Source organism: Anomaloglossus baeobatrachus, unplaced genomic scaffold, assembly GCF_048569485.1.
Source record: "Anomaloglossus baeobatrachus isolate aAnoBae1 unplaced genomic scaffold, aAnoBae1.hap1 Scaffold_3438, whole genome shotgun sequence".
NCBI lineage: Eukaryota > Metazoa > Chordata > Amphibia > Anura > Aromobatidae > Anomaloglossus > Anomaloglossus baeobatrachus.
In genome coordinates, this window is record NW_027442806.1 from 13,117 (window position 1) to 28,146 (window position 15,030).

Consider the following 15,030-nt stretch of genomic DNA (forward strand, 5'->3'; position numbering starts at 1 on the left):
TTTTGTCACCCAAGCCAACCCTTGAAAAGGCTGCTTTGCAGAGCCAAAACAAGAAGAATGGTGCGTTTTGCAGCCGCCGCCCACTGCAATGAATCTGAATAACTCCTCCTTTAGGGCGCAAGCAACTCCCCTCCCCCTTGCAGTCTTTCCAATTCACGATACAAAAAGACGGACAGGACAGGTTGCCTGACTTTCCGTCACTGCCACCCTTTGCCATCCTTACCCGTAGAAAGCCCTTTCATCATCCCCAAACCCTAATCTTTTCCCTTTCCTTCCCAGCCCCCAAACCCTGCCCTCTGTACCTTTCTCACCACCCGCTTCCCTTCTCCTGTCATCCCCCTACCACCCGGGAAAAAAAGAGATTGCCCCCTCCTTCCACTAGCCCACCCTCCCACCCAAAGAACAACTTCTTCTGCGCAGCTTGTTTTCTAGGCAGCAGCGCTATTGTGATGTCATCGGGGGGCATTGTGACAAGCCGCCAGTGTTCCGTCTCTTCATGTTGTGCACAGTTCAAACGGAAAATACATCAACAGGCAGACTACAGAAAAGCTTACTATCAAAGGTTAGAGGGGGGCTTTCTCAGAGGGCTTTTTACAGTTTTTCTATTCCCAATTAGCCGTTTAAGTGTACTTATTGAAAGTAGTAATTCTTTCATAGGCCGCCCTTTCTTAGTATTTGACGTTCCTTATATTGCGGTATGAGGCTTCGCAGTAGGTTGCAAACATTCATCACCCATGACTGTCCCCAATTGAGCTCAGAAGCTCAATGTCTATCATGACCTCTCTTTTAGAATGTCCAAGAGCAAGCAAACTATTCCTCCAGGAGAGGGCGCCAACAGACTACTAAAGAGATCATCATTACTCAAAGAAAACCCCAAAAACCAATGCATGATAGGAATAAACAGGTAACTTTCTTTGGAGTGGAAGCGGAGAGATCGCACCAGATGCCAATTCTAGATGTTATCACACCTGTGGTCACTGCAGCAGCAGGTGAATCCACTTTGTCCAAAAGGGATCTATTCCAGTCAATTGCAAATGATCTAGATAAGACAGAGAACTGCAGCACGGGGACATAGCCGAGTTGGTCAGGTTGAGTGGTGATGAGTTTGCTATTTGGATGAATAAAGAAAGTCAAAAGTGTGAAAGATAAAAAACAAAAGGAGGAAGTGTGAAAAGTGAATGGGCCAAATTGAGGTGCATATGAAGACGTATGCTTTCTTCCAATTCATTAAATCGGGCTAATATGAATCAGGTGAATTGAGTTCTGCTTTTGGAAACTGGGTTAAGAAGGGGTGCACCGTTCCTGGAGGTACTGCAATACCAGGTCAATGCGTGGAGTGGACAGAGCAAGCTCTTTTTCCATCTCCCTGTTCTAAAAATCCATTTAATATATGGTCCCCAGATAGGGGACGTATCAGATATTAAACTGATAAGAACAGATACTACACTTGATCTTAGCCAAAAGGCCGAGAAGCGATAACCAGAATTGGTTTGGGCCTCGAGTGGCACCCTGGCCTATGCCGGACACATCTTAGGGAGAGAGAGCGAGAGGGAGACAAACCCACGCCTACACAAGACATTTTGTCACCCAAGCCAACCCTTGAAAAGGCTGCTTTGCAGAGCCAAAACAAGAAGAATGGTGCGTTTTGCAGCCGCCGCCCACTGCAATGAATCTGAATAACTCCTCCTTTAGGGCGCAAGCAACTCCCCTCCCCCTTGCAGTCTTTCCAATTCACGATACAAAAAGACGGACAGGACAGGTTGCCTGACTTTCCGTCACTGCCACCCTTTGCCATCCTTACCCGTAGAAAGCCCTTTCATCATCCCCAAACCCTAATCTTTTCCCTTTCCTTCCCAGCCCCCAAACCCTGCCCTCTGTACCTTTCTCACCACCCGCTTCCCTTCTCCTGTCATCCCCCTACCACCCGGGAAAAAAAGAGATTGCCCCCTCCTTCCACTAGCCCACCCTCCCACCCAAAGAACAACTTCTTCTGCGCAGCTTGTTTTCTAGGCAGCAGCGCTATTGTGATGTCATCGGGGGGCATTGTGACAAGCCGCCAGTGTTCCGTCTCTTCATGTTGTGCACAGTTCAAACGGAAAATACATCAACAGGCAGACTACAGAAAAGCTTACTATCAAAGGTTAGAGGGGGGCTTTCTCAGAGGGCTTTTTACAGTTTTTCTATTCCCAATTAGCCGTTTAAGTGTACTTATTGAAAGTAGTAATTCTTTCATAGGCCGCCCTTTCTTAGTATTTGACGTTCCTTATATTGCGGTATGAGGCTTCGCAGTAGGTTGCAAACATTCATCACCCATGACTGTCCCCAATTGAGCTCAGAAGCTCAATGTCTATCATGACCTCTCTTTTAGAATGTCCAAGAGCAAGCAAACTATTCCTCCAGGAGAGGGCGCCAACAGACTACTAAAGAGATCATCATTACTCAAAGAAAACCCCAAAAACCAATGCATGATAGGAATAAACAGGTAACTTTCTTTGGAGTGGAAGCGGAGAGATCGCACCAGATGCCAATTCTAGATGTTATCACACCTGTGGTCACTGCAGCAGCAGGTGAATCCACTTTGTCCAAAAGGGATCTATTCCATTCAATTGCAAATGATCTAGATAAGACAGAGAACTGCAGCACGGGGACATAGCCGAGTTGGTCAGGTTGAGTGGTGATGAGTTTGCTATTTGGATGAATAAAGAAAGTCAAAAGTGTGAAAGATAAAAAACAAAAGGAGGAAGTGTGAAAAGTGAATGGGCCAAATTGAGGTGCATATGAAGACGTATGCTTTCTTCCAATTCATTAAATCGGGCTAATATGAATCAGGTGAATTGAGTTCTGCTTTTGGAAACTGGGTTAAGAAGGGGTGCACCGTTCCTGGAGGTACTGCAATACCAGGTCAATGCGTGGAGTGGACAGAGCAAGCTCTTTTTCCATCTCCCTGTTCTAAAAATCCATTTAATATATGGTCCCCAGATAGGGGACGTATCAGATATTAAACTGATAAGAACAGATACTACACTTGATCTTAGCCAAAAGGCCGAGAAGCGATAACCAGAATTGGTTTGGGCCTCGAGTGGCACCCTGGCCTATGCCGGACACATCTTAGGGAGAGAGAGCGAGAGGGAGACAAACCCACGCCTACACAAGACATTTTGTCACCCAAGCCAACCCTTGAAAAGGCTGCTTTGCAGAGCCAAAACAAGAAGAATGGTGCGTTTTGCAGCCGCCGCCCACTGCAATGAATCTGAATAACTCCTCCTTTAGGGCGCAAGCAACTCCCCTCCCCCTTGCAGTCTTTCCAATTCACGATACAAAAAGACGGACAGGACAGGTTGCCTGACTTTCCGTCACTGCCACCCTTTGCCATCCTTACCCGTAGAAAGCCCTTTCATCATCCCCAAACCCTAATCTTTTCCCTTTCCTTCCCAGCCCCCAAACCCTGCCCTCTGTACCTTTCTCACCACCCGCTTCCCTTCTCCTGTCATCCCCCTACCACCCGGGAAAAAAAGAGATTGCCCCCTCCTTCCACTAGCCCACCCTCCCACCCAAAGAACAACTTCTTCTGCGCAGCTTGTTTTCTAGGCAGCAGCGCTATTGTGATGTCATCGGGGGGCATTGTGACAAGCCGCCAGTGTTCCGTCTCTTCATGTTGTGCACAGTTCAAACGGAAAATACATCAACAGGCAGACTACAGAAAAGCTTACTATCAAAGGTTAGAGGGGGGCTTTCTCAGAGGGCTTTTTACAGTTTTTCTATTCCCAATTAGCCGTTTAAGTGTACTTATTGAAAGTAGTAATTCTTTCATAGGCCGCCCTTTCTTAGTATTTGACGTTCCTTATATTGCGGTATGAGGCTTCGCAGTAGGTTGCAAACATTCATCACCCATGACTGTCCCCAATTGAGCTCAGAAGCTCAATGTCTATCATGACCTCTCTTTTAGAATGTCCAAGAGCAAGCAAACTATTCCTCCAGGAGAGGGCGCCAACAGACTACTAAAGAGATCATCATTACTCAAAGAAAACCCCAAAAACCAATGCATGATAGGAATAAACAGGTAACTTTCTTTGGAGTGGAAGCGGAGAGATCGCACCAGATGCCAATTCTAGATGTTATCACACCTGTGGTCACTGCAGCAGCAGGTGAATCCACTTTGTCCAAAAGGGATCTATTCCATTCAATTGCAAATGATCTAGATAAGACAGAGAACTGCAGCACGGGGACATAGCCGAGTTGGTCAGGTTGAGTGGTGATGAGTTTGCTATTTGGATGAATAAAGAAAGTCAAAAGTGTGAAAGATAAAAAACAAAAGGAGGAAGTGTGAAAAGTGAATGGGCCAAATTGAGGTGCATATGAAGACGTATGCTTTCTTCCAATTCATTAAATCGGGCTAATATGAATCAGGTGAATTGAGTTCTGCTTTTGGAAACTGGGTTAAGAAGGGGTGCACCGTTCCTGGAGGTACTGCAATACCAGGTCAATGCGTGGAGTGGACAGAGCAAGCTCTTTTTCCATCTCCCTGTTCTAAAAATCCATTTAATATATGGTCCCCAGATAGGGGACGTATCAGATATTAAACTGATAAGAACAGATACTACACTTGATCTTAGCCAAAAGGCCGAGAAGCGATAACCAGAATTGGTTTGGGCCTCGAGTGGCACCCTGGCCTATGCCGGACACATCTTAGGGAGAGAGAGCGAGAGGGAGACAAACCCACGCCTACACAAGACATTTTGTCACCCAAGCCAACCCTTGAAAAGGCTGCTTTGCAGAGCCAAAACAAGAAGAATGGTGCGTTTTGCAGCCGCCGCCCACTGCAATGAATCTGAATAACTCCTCCTTTAGGGCGCAAGCAACTCCCCTCCCCCTTGCAGTCTTTCCAATTCACGATACAAAAAGACGGACAGGACAGGTTGCCTGACTTTCCGTCACTGCCACCCTTTGCCATCCTTACCCGTAGAAAGCCCTTTCATCATCCCCAAACCCTAATCTTTTCCCTTTCCTTCCCAGCCCCCAAACCCTGCCCTCTGTACCTTTCTCACCACCCGCTTCCCTTCTCCTGTCATCCCCCTACCACCCGGGAAAAAAAGAGATTGCCCCCTCCTTCCACTAGCCCACCCTCCCACCCAAAGAACAACTTCTTCTGCGCAGCTTGTTTTCTAGGCAGCAGCGCTATTGTGATGTCATCGGGGGGCATTGTGACAACCGCCAGTGTTCCGTCTCTTCATGTTGTGCACAGTTCAAACGGAAAATACATCAACAGGCAGACTACAGAAAAGCTTACTATCAAAGGTTAGAGGGGGGCTTTCTCAGAGGGCTTTTTACAGTTTTTCTATTCCCAATTAGCCGTTTAAGTGTACTTATTGAAAGTAGTAATTCTTTCATAGGCCGCCCTTTCTTAGTATTTGACGTTCCTTATATTGCGGTATGAGGCTTCGCAGTAGGTTGCAAACATTCATCACCCATGACTGTCCCCAATTGAGCTCAGAAGCTCAATGTCTATCATGACCTCTCTTTTAGAATGTCCAAGAGCAAGCAAACTATTCCTCCAGGAGAGGGCGCCAACAGACTACTAAAGAGATCATCATTACTCAAAGAAAACCCCAAAAACCAATGCATGATAGGAATAAACAGGTAACTTTCTTTGGAGTGGAAGCGGAGAGATCGCACCAGATGCCAATTCTAGATGTTATCACACCTGTGGTCACTGCAGCAGCAGGTGAATCCACTTTGTCCAAAAGGGATCTATTCCATTCAATTGCAAATGATCTAGATAAGACAGAGAACTGCAGCACGGGGACATAGCCGAGTTGGTCAGGTTGAGTGGTGATGAGTTTGCTATTTGGATGAATAAAGAAAGTCAAAAGTGTGAAAGATAAAAAACAAAAGGAGGAAGTGTGAAAAGTGAATGGGCCAAATTGAGGTGCATATGAAGACGTATGCTTTCTTCCAATTCATTAAATCGGGCTAATATGAATCAGGTGAATTGAGTTCTGCTTTTGGAAACTGGGTTAAGAAGGGGTGCACCGTTCCTGGAGGTACTGCAATACCAGGTCAATGCGTGGAGTGGACAGAGCAAGCTCTTTTTCCATCTCCCTGTTCTAAAAATCCATTTAATATATGGTCCCCAGATAGGGGACGTATCAGATATTAAACTGATAAGAACAGATACTACACTTGATCTTAGCCAAAAGGCCGAGAAGCGATAACCAGAATTGGTTTGGGCCTCGAGTGGCACCCTGGCCTATGCCGGACACATCTTAGGGAGAGAGAGCGAGAGGGAGACAAACCCACGCCTACACAAGACATTTTGTCACCCAAGCCAACCCTTGAAAAGGCTGCTTTGCAGAGCCAAAACACGAAGAATGGTGCGTTTTGCAGCCGCCGCCCACTGCAATGAATCTGAATAACTCCTCCTTTAGGGCGCAAGCAACTCCCCTCCCCCTTGCAGTCTTTCCAATTCACGATACAAAAAGACGGACAGGACAGGTTGCCTGACTTTCCGTCACTGCCACCCTTTGCCATCCTTACCCGTAGAAAGCCCTTTCATCATCCCCAAACCCTAATCTTTTCCCTTTCCTTCCCAGCCCCCAAACCCTGCCCTCTGTACCTTTCTCACCACCCGCTTCCCTTCTCCTGTCATCCCCCTACCACCCGGGAAAAAAAGAGATTGCCCCCTCCTTCCACTAGCCCACCCTCCCACCCAAAGAACAACTTCTTCTGCGCAGCTTGTTTTCTAGGCAGCAGCGCTATTGTGATGTCATCGGGGGGCATTGTGACAAGCCGCCAGTGTTCCGTCTCTTCATGTTGTGCACAGTTCAAACGGAAAATACATCAACAGGCAGACTACAGAAAAGCTTACTATCAAAGGTTAGAGGGGGGCTTTCTCAGAGGGCTTTTTACAGTTTTTCTATTCCCAATTAGCCGTTTAAGTGTACTTATTGAAAGTAGTAATTCTTTCATAGGCCGCCCTTTCTTAGTATTTGACGTTCCTTATATTGCGGTATGAGGCTTCGCAGTAGGTTGCAAACATTCATCACCCATGACTGTCCCCAATTGAGCTCAGAAGCTCAATGTCTATCATGACCTCTCTTTTAGAATGTCCAAGAGCAAGCAAACTATTCCTCCAGGAGAGGGCGCCAACAGACTACTAAAGAGATCATCATTACTCAAAGAAAACCCCAAAAACCAATGCATGATAGGAATAAACAGGTAACTTTCTTTGGAGTGGAAGCGGAGAGATCGCACCAGATGCCAATTCTAGATGTTATCACACCTGTGGTCACTGCAGCAGCAGGTGAATCCACTTTGTCCAAAAGGGATCTATTCCATTCAATTGCAAATGATCTAGATAAGACAGAGAACTGCAGCACGGGGACATAGCCGAGTTGGTCAGGTTGAGTGGTGATGAGTTTGCTATTTGGATGAATAAAGAAAGTCAAAAGTGTGAAAGATAAAAAACAAAAGGAGGAAGTGTGAAAAGTGAATGGGCCAAATTGAGGTGCATATGAAGACGTATGCTTTCTTCCAATTCATTAAATCGGGCTAATATGAATCAGGTGAATTGAGTTCTGCTTTTGGAAACTGGGTTAAGAAGGGGTGCACCGTTCCTGGAGGTACTGCAATACCAGGTCAATGCGTGGAGTGGACAGAGCAAGCTCTTTTTCCATCTCCCTGTTCTAAAAATCCATTTAATATATGGTCCCCAGATAGGGGACGTATCAGATATTAAACTGATAAGAACAGATACTACACTTGATCTTAGCCAAAAGGCCGAGAAGCGATAACCAGAATTGGTTTGGGCCTCGAGTGGCACCCTGGCCTATGCCGGACACATCTTAGGGAGAGAGAGCGAGAGGGAGACAAACCCACGCCTACACAAGACATTTTGTCACCCAAGCCAACCCTTGAAAAGGCTGCTTTGCAGAGCCAAAACAAGAAGAATGGTGCGTTTTGCAGCCGCCGCCCACTGCAATGAATCTGAATAACTCCTCCTTTAGGGCGCAAGCAACTCCCCTCCCCCTTGCAGTCTTTCCAATTCACGATACAAAAAGACGGACAGGACAGGTTGCCTGACTTTCCGTCACTGCCACCCTTTGCCATCCTTACCCGTAGAAAGCCCTTTCATCATCCCCAAACCCTAATCTTTTCCCTTTCCTTCCCAGCCCCCAAACCCTGCCCTCTGTACCTTTCTCACCACCCGCTTCCCTTCTCCTGTCATCCCCCTACCACCCGGGAAAAAAAGAGATTGCCCCCTCCTTCCACTAGCCCACCCTCCCACCCAAAGAACAACTTCTTCTGCGCAGCTTGTTTTCTAGGCAGCAGCGCTATTGTGATGTCATCGGGGGGCATTGTGACAAGCCGCCAGTGTTCCGTCTCTTCATGTTGTGCACAGTTCAAACGGAAAATACATCAACAGGCAGACTACAGAAAAGCTTACTATCAAAGGTTAGAGGGGGGCTTTCTCAGAGGGCTTTTTACAGTTTTTCTATTCCCAATTAGCCGTTTAAGTGTACTTATTGAAAGTAGTAATTCTTTCATAGGCCGCCCTTTCTTAGTATTTGACGTTCCTTATATTGCGGTATGAGGCTTCGCAGTAGGTTGCAAACATTCATCACCCATGACTGTCCCCAATTGAGCTCAGAAGCTCAATGTCTATCATGACCTCTCTTTTAGAATGTCCAAGAGCAAGCAAACTATTCCTCCAGGAGAGGGCGCCAACAGACTACTAAAGAGATCATCATTACTCAAAGAAAACCCCAAAAACCAATGCATGATAGGAATAAACAGGTAACTTTCTTTGGAGTGGAAGCGGAGAGATCGCACCAGATGCCAATTCTAGATGTTATCACACCTGTGGTCACTGCAGCAGCAGGTGAATCCACTTTGTCCAAAAGGGATCTATTCCATTCAATTGCAAATGATCTAGATAAGACAGAGAACTGCAGCACGGGGACATAGCCGAGTTGGTCAGGTTGAGTGGTGATGAGTTTGCTATTTGGATGAATAAAGAAAGTCAAAAGTGTGAAAGATAAAAAACAAAAGGAGGAAGTGTGAAAAGTGAATGGGCCAAATTGAGGTGCATATGAAGACGTATGCTTTCTTCCAATTCATTAAATCGGGCTAATATGAATCAGGTGAATTGAGTTCTGCTTTTGGAAACTGGGTTAAGAAGGGGTGCACCGTTCCTGGAGGTACTGCAATACCAGGTCAATGCGTGGAGTGGACAGAGCAAGCTCTTTTTCCATCTCCCTGTTCTAAAAATCCATTTAATATATGGTCCCCAGATAGGGGACGTATCAGATATTAAACTGATAAGAACAGATACTACACTTGATCTTAGCCAAAAGGCCGAGAAGCGATAACCAGAATTGGTTTGGGCCTCGAGTGGCACCCTGGCCTATGCCGGACACATCTTAGGGAGAGAGAGCGAGAGGGAGACAAACCCACGCCTACACAAGACATTTTGTCACCCAAGCCAACCCTTGAAAAGGCTGCTTTGCAGAGCCAAAACAAGAAGAATGGTGCGTTTTGCAGCCGCCGCCCACTGCAATGAATCTGAATAACTCCTCCTTTAGGGCGCAAGCAACTCCCCTCCCCCTTGCAGTCTTTCCAATTCACGATACAAAAAGACGGACAGGACAGGTTGCCTGACTTTCCGTCACTGCCACCCTTTGCCATCCTTACCCGTAGAAAGCCCTTTCATCATCCCCAAACCCTAATCTTTTCCCTTTCCTTCCCAGCCCCCAAACCCTGCCCTCTGTACCTTTCTCACCACCCGCTTCCCTTCTCCTGTCATCCCCCTACCACCCGGGAAAAAAAGAGATTGCCCCCTCCTTCCACTAGCCCACCCTCCCACCCAAAGAACAACTTCTTCTGCGCAGCTTGTTTTCTAGGCAGCAGCGCTATTGTGATGTCATCGGGGGGCATTGTGACAAGCCGCCAGTGTTCCGTCTCTTCATGTTGTGCACAGTTCAAACGGAAAATACATCAACAGGCAGACTACAGAAAAGCTTACTATCAAAGGTTAGAGGGGGGCTTTCTCAGAGGGCTTTTTACAGTTTTTCTATTCCCAATTAGCCGTTTAAGTGTACTTATTGAAAGTAGTAATTCTTTCATAGGCCGCCCTTTCTTAGTATTTGACGTTCCTTATATTGCGGTATGAGGCTTCGCAGTAGGTTGCAAACATTCATCACCCATGACTGTCCCCAATTGAGCTCAGAAGCTCAATGTCTATCATGACCTCTCTTTTAGAATGTCCAAGAGCAAGCAAACTATTCCTCCAGGAGAGGGCGCCAACAGACTACTAAAGAGATCATCATTACTCAAAGAAAACCCCAAAAACCAATGCATGATAGGAATAAACAGGTAACTTTCTTTGGAGTGGAAGCGGAGAGATCGCACCAGATGCCAATTCTAGATGTTATCACACCTGTGGTCACTGCAGCAGCAGGTGAATCCACTTTGTCCAAAAGGGATCTATTCCATTCAATTGCAAATGATCTAGATAAGACAGAGAACTGCAGCACGGGGACATAGCCGAGTTGGTCAGGTTGAGTGGTGATGAGTTTGCTATTTGGATGAATAAAGAAAGTCAAAAGTGTGAAAGATAAAAAACAAAAGGAGGAAGTGTGAAAAGTGAATGGGCCAAATTGAGGTGCATATGAAGACGTATGCTTTCTTCCAATTCATTAAATCGGGCTAATATGAATCAGGTGAATTGAGTTCTGCTTTTGGAAACTGGGTTAAGAAGGGGTGCACCGTTCCTGGAGGTACTGCAATACCAGGTCAATGCGTGGAGTGGACAGAGCAAGCTCTTTTTCCATCTCCCTGTTCTAAAAATCCATTTAATATATGGTCCCCAGATAGGGGACGTATCAGATATTAAACTGATAAGAACAGATACTACACTTGATCTTAGCCAAAAGGCCGAGAAGCGATAACCAGAATTGGTTTGGGCCTCGAGTGGCACCCTGGCCTATGCCGGACACATCTTAGGGAGAGAGAGCGAGAGGGAGACAAACCCACGCCTACACAAGACATTTTGTCACCCAAGCCAACCCTTGAAAAGGCTGCTTTGCAGAGCCAAAACAAGAAGAATGGTGCGTTTTGCAGCCGCCGCCCACTGCAATGAATCTGAATAACTCCTCCTTTAGGGCGCAAGCAACTCCCCTCCCCCTTGCAGTCTTTCCAATTCACGATACAAAAAGACGGACAGGACAGGTTGCCTGACTTTCCGTCACTGCCACCCTTTGCCATCCTTACCCGTAGAAAGCCCTTTCATCATCCCCAAACCCTAATCTTTTCCCTTTCCTTCCCAGCCCCCAAACCCTGCCCTCTGTACCTTTCTCACCACCCGCTTCCCTTCTCCTGTCATCCCCCTACCACCCGGGAAAAAAAGAGATTGCCCCCTCCTTCCACTAGCCCACCCTCCCACCCAAAGAACAACTTCTTCTGCGCAGCTTGTTTTCTAGGCAGCAGCGCTATTGTGATGTCATCGGGGGGCATTGTGACAAGCCGCCAGTGTTCCGTCTCTTCATGTTGTGCACAGTTCAAACGGAAAATACATCAACAGGCAGACTACAGAAAAGCTTACTATCAAAGGTTAGAGGGGGGCTTTCTCAGAGGGCTTTTTACAGTTTTTCTATTCCCAATTAGCCGTTTAAGTGTACTTATTGAAAGTAGTAATTCTTTCATAGGCCGCCCTTTCTTAGTATTTGACGTTCCTTATATTGCGGTATGAGGCTTCGCAGTAGGTTGCAAACATTCATCACCCATGACTGTCCCCAATTGAGCTCAGAAGCTCAATGTCTATCATGACCTCTCTTTTAGAATGTCCAAGAGCAAGCAAACTATTCCTCCAGGAGAGGGCGCCAACAGACTACTAAAGAGATCATCATTACTCAAAGAAAACCCCAAAAACCAATGCATGATAGGAATAAACAGGTAACTTTCTTTGGAGTGGAAGCGGAGAGATCGCACCAGATGCCAATTCTAGATGTTATCACACCTGTGGTCACTGCAGCAGCAGGTGAATCCACTTTGTCCAAAAGGGATCTATTCCATTCAATTGCAAATGATCTAGATAAGACAGAGAACTGCAGCACGGGGACATAGCCGAGTTGGTCAGGTTGAGTGGTGATGAGTTTGCTATTTGGATGAATAAAGAAAGTCAAAAGTGTGAAAGATAAAAAACAAAAGGAGGAAGTGTGAAAAGTGAATGGGCCAAATTGAGGTGCATATGAAGACGTATGCTTTCTTCCAATTCATTAAATCGGGCTAATATGAATCAGGTGAATTGAGTTCTGCTTTTGGAAACTGGGTTAAGAAGGGGTGCACCGTTCCTGGAGGTACTGCAATACCAGGTCAATGCGTGGAGTGGACAGAGCAAGCTCTTTTTCCATCTCCCTGTTCTAAAAATCCATTTAATATATGGTCCCCAGATAGGGGACGTATCAGATATTAAACTGATAAGAACAGATACTACACTTGATCTTAGCCAAAAGGCCGAGAAGCGATAACCAGAATTGGTTTGGGCCTCGAGTGGCACCCTGGCCTATGCCGGACACATCTTAGGGAGAGAGAGCGAGAGGGAGACAAACCCACGCCTACACAAGACATTTTGTCACCCAAGCCAACCCTTGAAAAGGCTGCTTTGCAGAGCCAAAACAAGAAGAATGGTGCGTTTTGCAGCCGCCGCCCACTGCAATGAATCTGAATAACTCCTCCTTTAGGGCGCAAGCAACTCCCCTCCCCCTTGCAGTCTTTCCAATTCACGATACAAAAAGACGGACAGGACAGGTTGCCTGACTTTCCGTCACTGCCACCCTTTGCCATCCTTACCCGTAGAAAGCCCTTTCATCATCCCCAAACCCTAATCTTTTCCCTTTCCTTCCCAGCCCCCAAACCCTGCCCTCTGTACCTTTCTCACCACCCGCTTCCCTTCTCCTGTCATCCCCCTACCACCCGGGAAAAAAAGAGATTGCCCCCTCCTTCCACTAGCCCACCCTCCCACCCAAAGAACAACTTCTTCTGCGCAGCTTGTTTTCTAGGCAGCAGCGCTATTGTGATGTCATCGGGGGGCATTGTGACAAGCCGCCAGTGTTCCGTCTCTTCATGTTGTGCACAGTTCAAACGGAAAATACATCAACAGGCAGACTACAGAAAAGCTTACTATCAAAGGTTAGAGGGGGGCTTTCTCAGAGGGCTTTTTACAGTTTTTCTATTCCCAATTAGCCGTTTAAGTGTACTTATTGAAAGTAGTAATTCTTTCATAGGCCGCCCTTTCTTAGTATTTGACGTTCCTTATATTGCGGTATGAGGCTTCGCAGTAGGTTGCAAACATTCATCACCCATGACTGTCCCCAATTGAGCTCAGAAGCTCAATGTCTATCATGACCTCTCTTTTAGAATGTCCAAGAGCAAGCAAACTATTCCTCCAGGAGAGGGCGCCAACAGACTACTAAAGAGATCATCATTACTCAAAGAAAACCCCAAAAACCAATGCATGATAGGAATAAACAGGTAACTTTCTTTGGAGTGGAAGCGGAGAGATCGCACCAGATGCCAATTCTAGATGTTATCACACCTGTGGTCACTGCAGCAGCAGGTGAATCCACTTTGTCCAAAAGGGATCTATTCCATTCAATTGCAAATGATCTAGATAAGACAGAGAACTGCAGCACGGGGACATAGCCGAGTTGGTCAGGTTGAGTGGTGATGAGTTTGCTATTTGGATGAATAAAGAAAGTCAAAAGTGTGAAAGATAAAAAACAAAAGGAGGAAGTGTGAAAAGTGAATGGGCCAAATTGAGGTGCATATGAAGACGTATGCTTTCTTCCAATTCATTAAATCGGGCTAATATGAATCAGGTGAATTGAGTTCTGCTTTTGGAAACTGGGTTAAGAAGGGGTGCACCGTTCCTGGAGGTACTGCAATACCAGGTCAATGCGTGGAGTGGACAGAGCAAGCTCTTTTTCCATCTCCCTGTTCTAAAAATCCATTTAATATATGGTCCCCAGATAGGGGACGTATCAGATATTAAACTGATAAGAACAGATACTACACTTGATCTTAGCCAAAAGGCCGAGAAGCGATAACCAGAATTGGTTTGGGCCTCGAGTGGCACCCTGGCCTATGCCGGACACATCTTAGGGAGAGAGAGCGAGAGGGAGACAAACCCACGCCTACACAAGACATTTTGTCACCCAAGCCAACCCTTGAAAAGGCTGCTTTGCAGAGCCAAAACAAGAAGAATGGTGCGTTTTGCAGCCGCCGCCCACTGCAATGAATCTGAATAACTCCTCCTTTAGGGCGCAAGCAACTCCCCTCCCCCTTGCAGTCTTTCCAATTCACGATACAAAAAGACGGACAGGACAGGTTGCCTGACTTTCCGTCACTGCCACCCTTTGCCATCCTTACCCGTAGAAAGCCCTTTCATCATCCCCAAACCCTAATCTTTTCCCTTTCCTTCCCAGCCCCCAAACCCTGCCCTCTGTACCTTTCTCACCACCCGCTTCCCTTCTCCTGTCATCCCCCTACCACCCGGGAAAAAAAGAGATTGCCCCCTCCTTCCACTAGCCCACCCTCCCACCCAAAGAACAACTTCTTCTGCGCAGCTTGTTTTCTAGGCAGCAGCGCTATTGTGATGTCATCGGGGGGCATTGTGACAAGCCGCCAGTGTTCCGTCTCTTCATGTTGTGCACAGTTCAAACGGAAAATACATCAACAGGCAGACTACAGAAAAGCTTACTATCAAAGGTTAGAGGGGGGCTTTCTCAGAGGGCTTTTTACAGTTTTTCTATTCCCAATTAGCCGTTTAAGTGTACTTATTGAAAGTAGTAATTCTTTCATAGGCCGCCCTTTCTTAGTATTTGACGTTCCTTATATTGCGGTATGAGGCTTCGCAGTAGGTTGCAAACATTCATCACCCATGACTGTCCCCAATTGAGCTCAGAAGCTCAATGTCTATCATGACCTCTCTTTTAGAATGTCCAAGAGCAAGCAAACTATTCCTCCAGGAGAGGG

General features: G+C 46.5%; 9 non-coding genes across 9 annotated transcripts; all 9 read right to left on the minus strand.

Moving 5' to 3' along the window:
- Positions 1 to 1,286: 1,286 nt before the first annotated feature.
- LOC142272002 (U2 spliceosomal RNA) lies at positions 1,287 to 1,477 on the minus strand. Its single transcript, XR_012736948.1, has one exon. It is a non-coding gene; the product is annotated as a U2 spliceosomal RNA (small nuclear RNA).
- Positions 1,478 to 2,864: 1,387 nt separating this feature from the next.
- On the minus strand, positions 2,865 to 3,055 carry LOC142272003 (U2 spliceosomal RNA). The gene has a single exon (XR_012736949.1). It is a non-coding gene; the product is annotated as a U2 spliceosomal RNA (small nuclear RNA).
- Positions 3,056 to 4,442: 1,387 nt separating this feature from the next.
- Positions 4,443 to 4,633, minus strand: LOC142272005 (U2 spliceosomal RNA). The gene has a single exon (XR_012736950.1). It is a non-coding gene; the product is annotated as a U2 spliceosomal RNA (small nuclear RNA).
- A 1,386-nt stretch (positions 4,634 to 6,019) lies between these two features.
- On the minus strand, positions 6,020 to 6,210 carry LOC142272006 (U2 spliceosomal RNA). Its single transcript, XR_012736951.1, has one exon. It is a non-coding gene; the product is annotated as a U2 spliceosomal RNA (small nuclear RNA).
- A 1,387-nt stretch (positions 6,211 to 7,597) lies between these two features.
- Positions 7,598 to 7,788, minus strand: LOC142272007 (U2 spliceosomal RNA). The gene has a single exon (XR_012736952.1). It is a non-coding gene; the product is annotated as a U2 spliceosomal RNA (small nuclear RNA).
- A 1,387-nt stretch (positions 7,789 to 9,175) lies between these two features.
- On the minus strand, positions 9,176 to 9,366 carry LOC142272008 (U2 spliceosomal RNA). Its single transcript, XR_012736953.1, has one exon. It is a non-coding gene; the product is annotated as a U2 spliceosomal RNA (small nuclear RNA).
- A 1,387-nt stretch (positions 9,367 to 10,753) lies between these two features.
- Positions 10,754 to 10,944, minus strand: LOC142272009 (U2 spliceosomal RNA). Its single transcript, XR_012736954.1, has one exon. It is a non-coding gene; the product is annotated as a U2 spliceosomal RNA (small nuclear RNA).
- A 1,387-nt stretch (positions 10,945 to 12,331) lies between these two features.
- On the minus strand, positions 12,332 to 12,522 carry LOC142272011 (U2 spliceosomal RNA). Its single transcript, XR_012736956.1, has one exon. It is a non-coding gene; the product is annotated as a U2 spliceosomal RNA (small nuclear RNA).
- A 1,387-nt stretch (positions 12,523 to 13,909) lies between these two features.
- LOC142272012 (U2 spliceosomal RNA) lies at positions 13,910 to 14,100 on the minus strand. Its single transcript, XR_012736957.1, has one exon. It is a non-coding gene; the product is annotated as a U2 spliceosomal RNA (small nuclear RNA).
- Between the last annotated feature and the right edge of the window lie 930 nt (positions 14,101 to 15,030).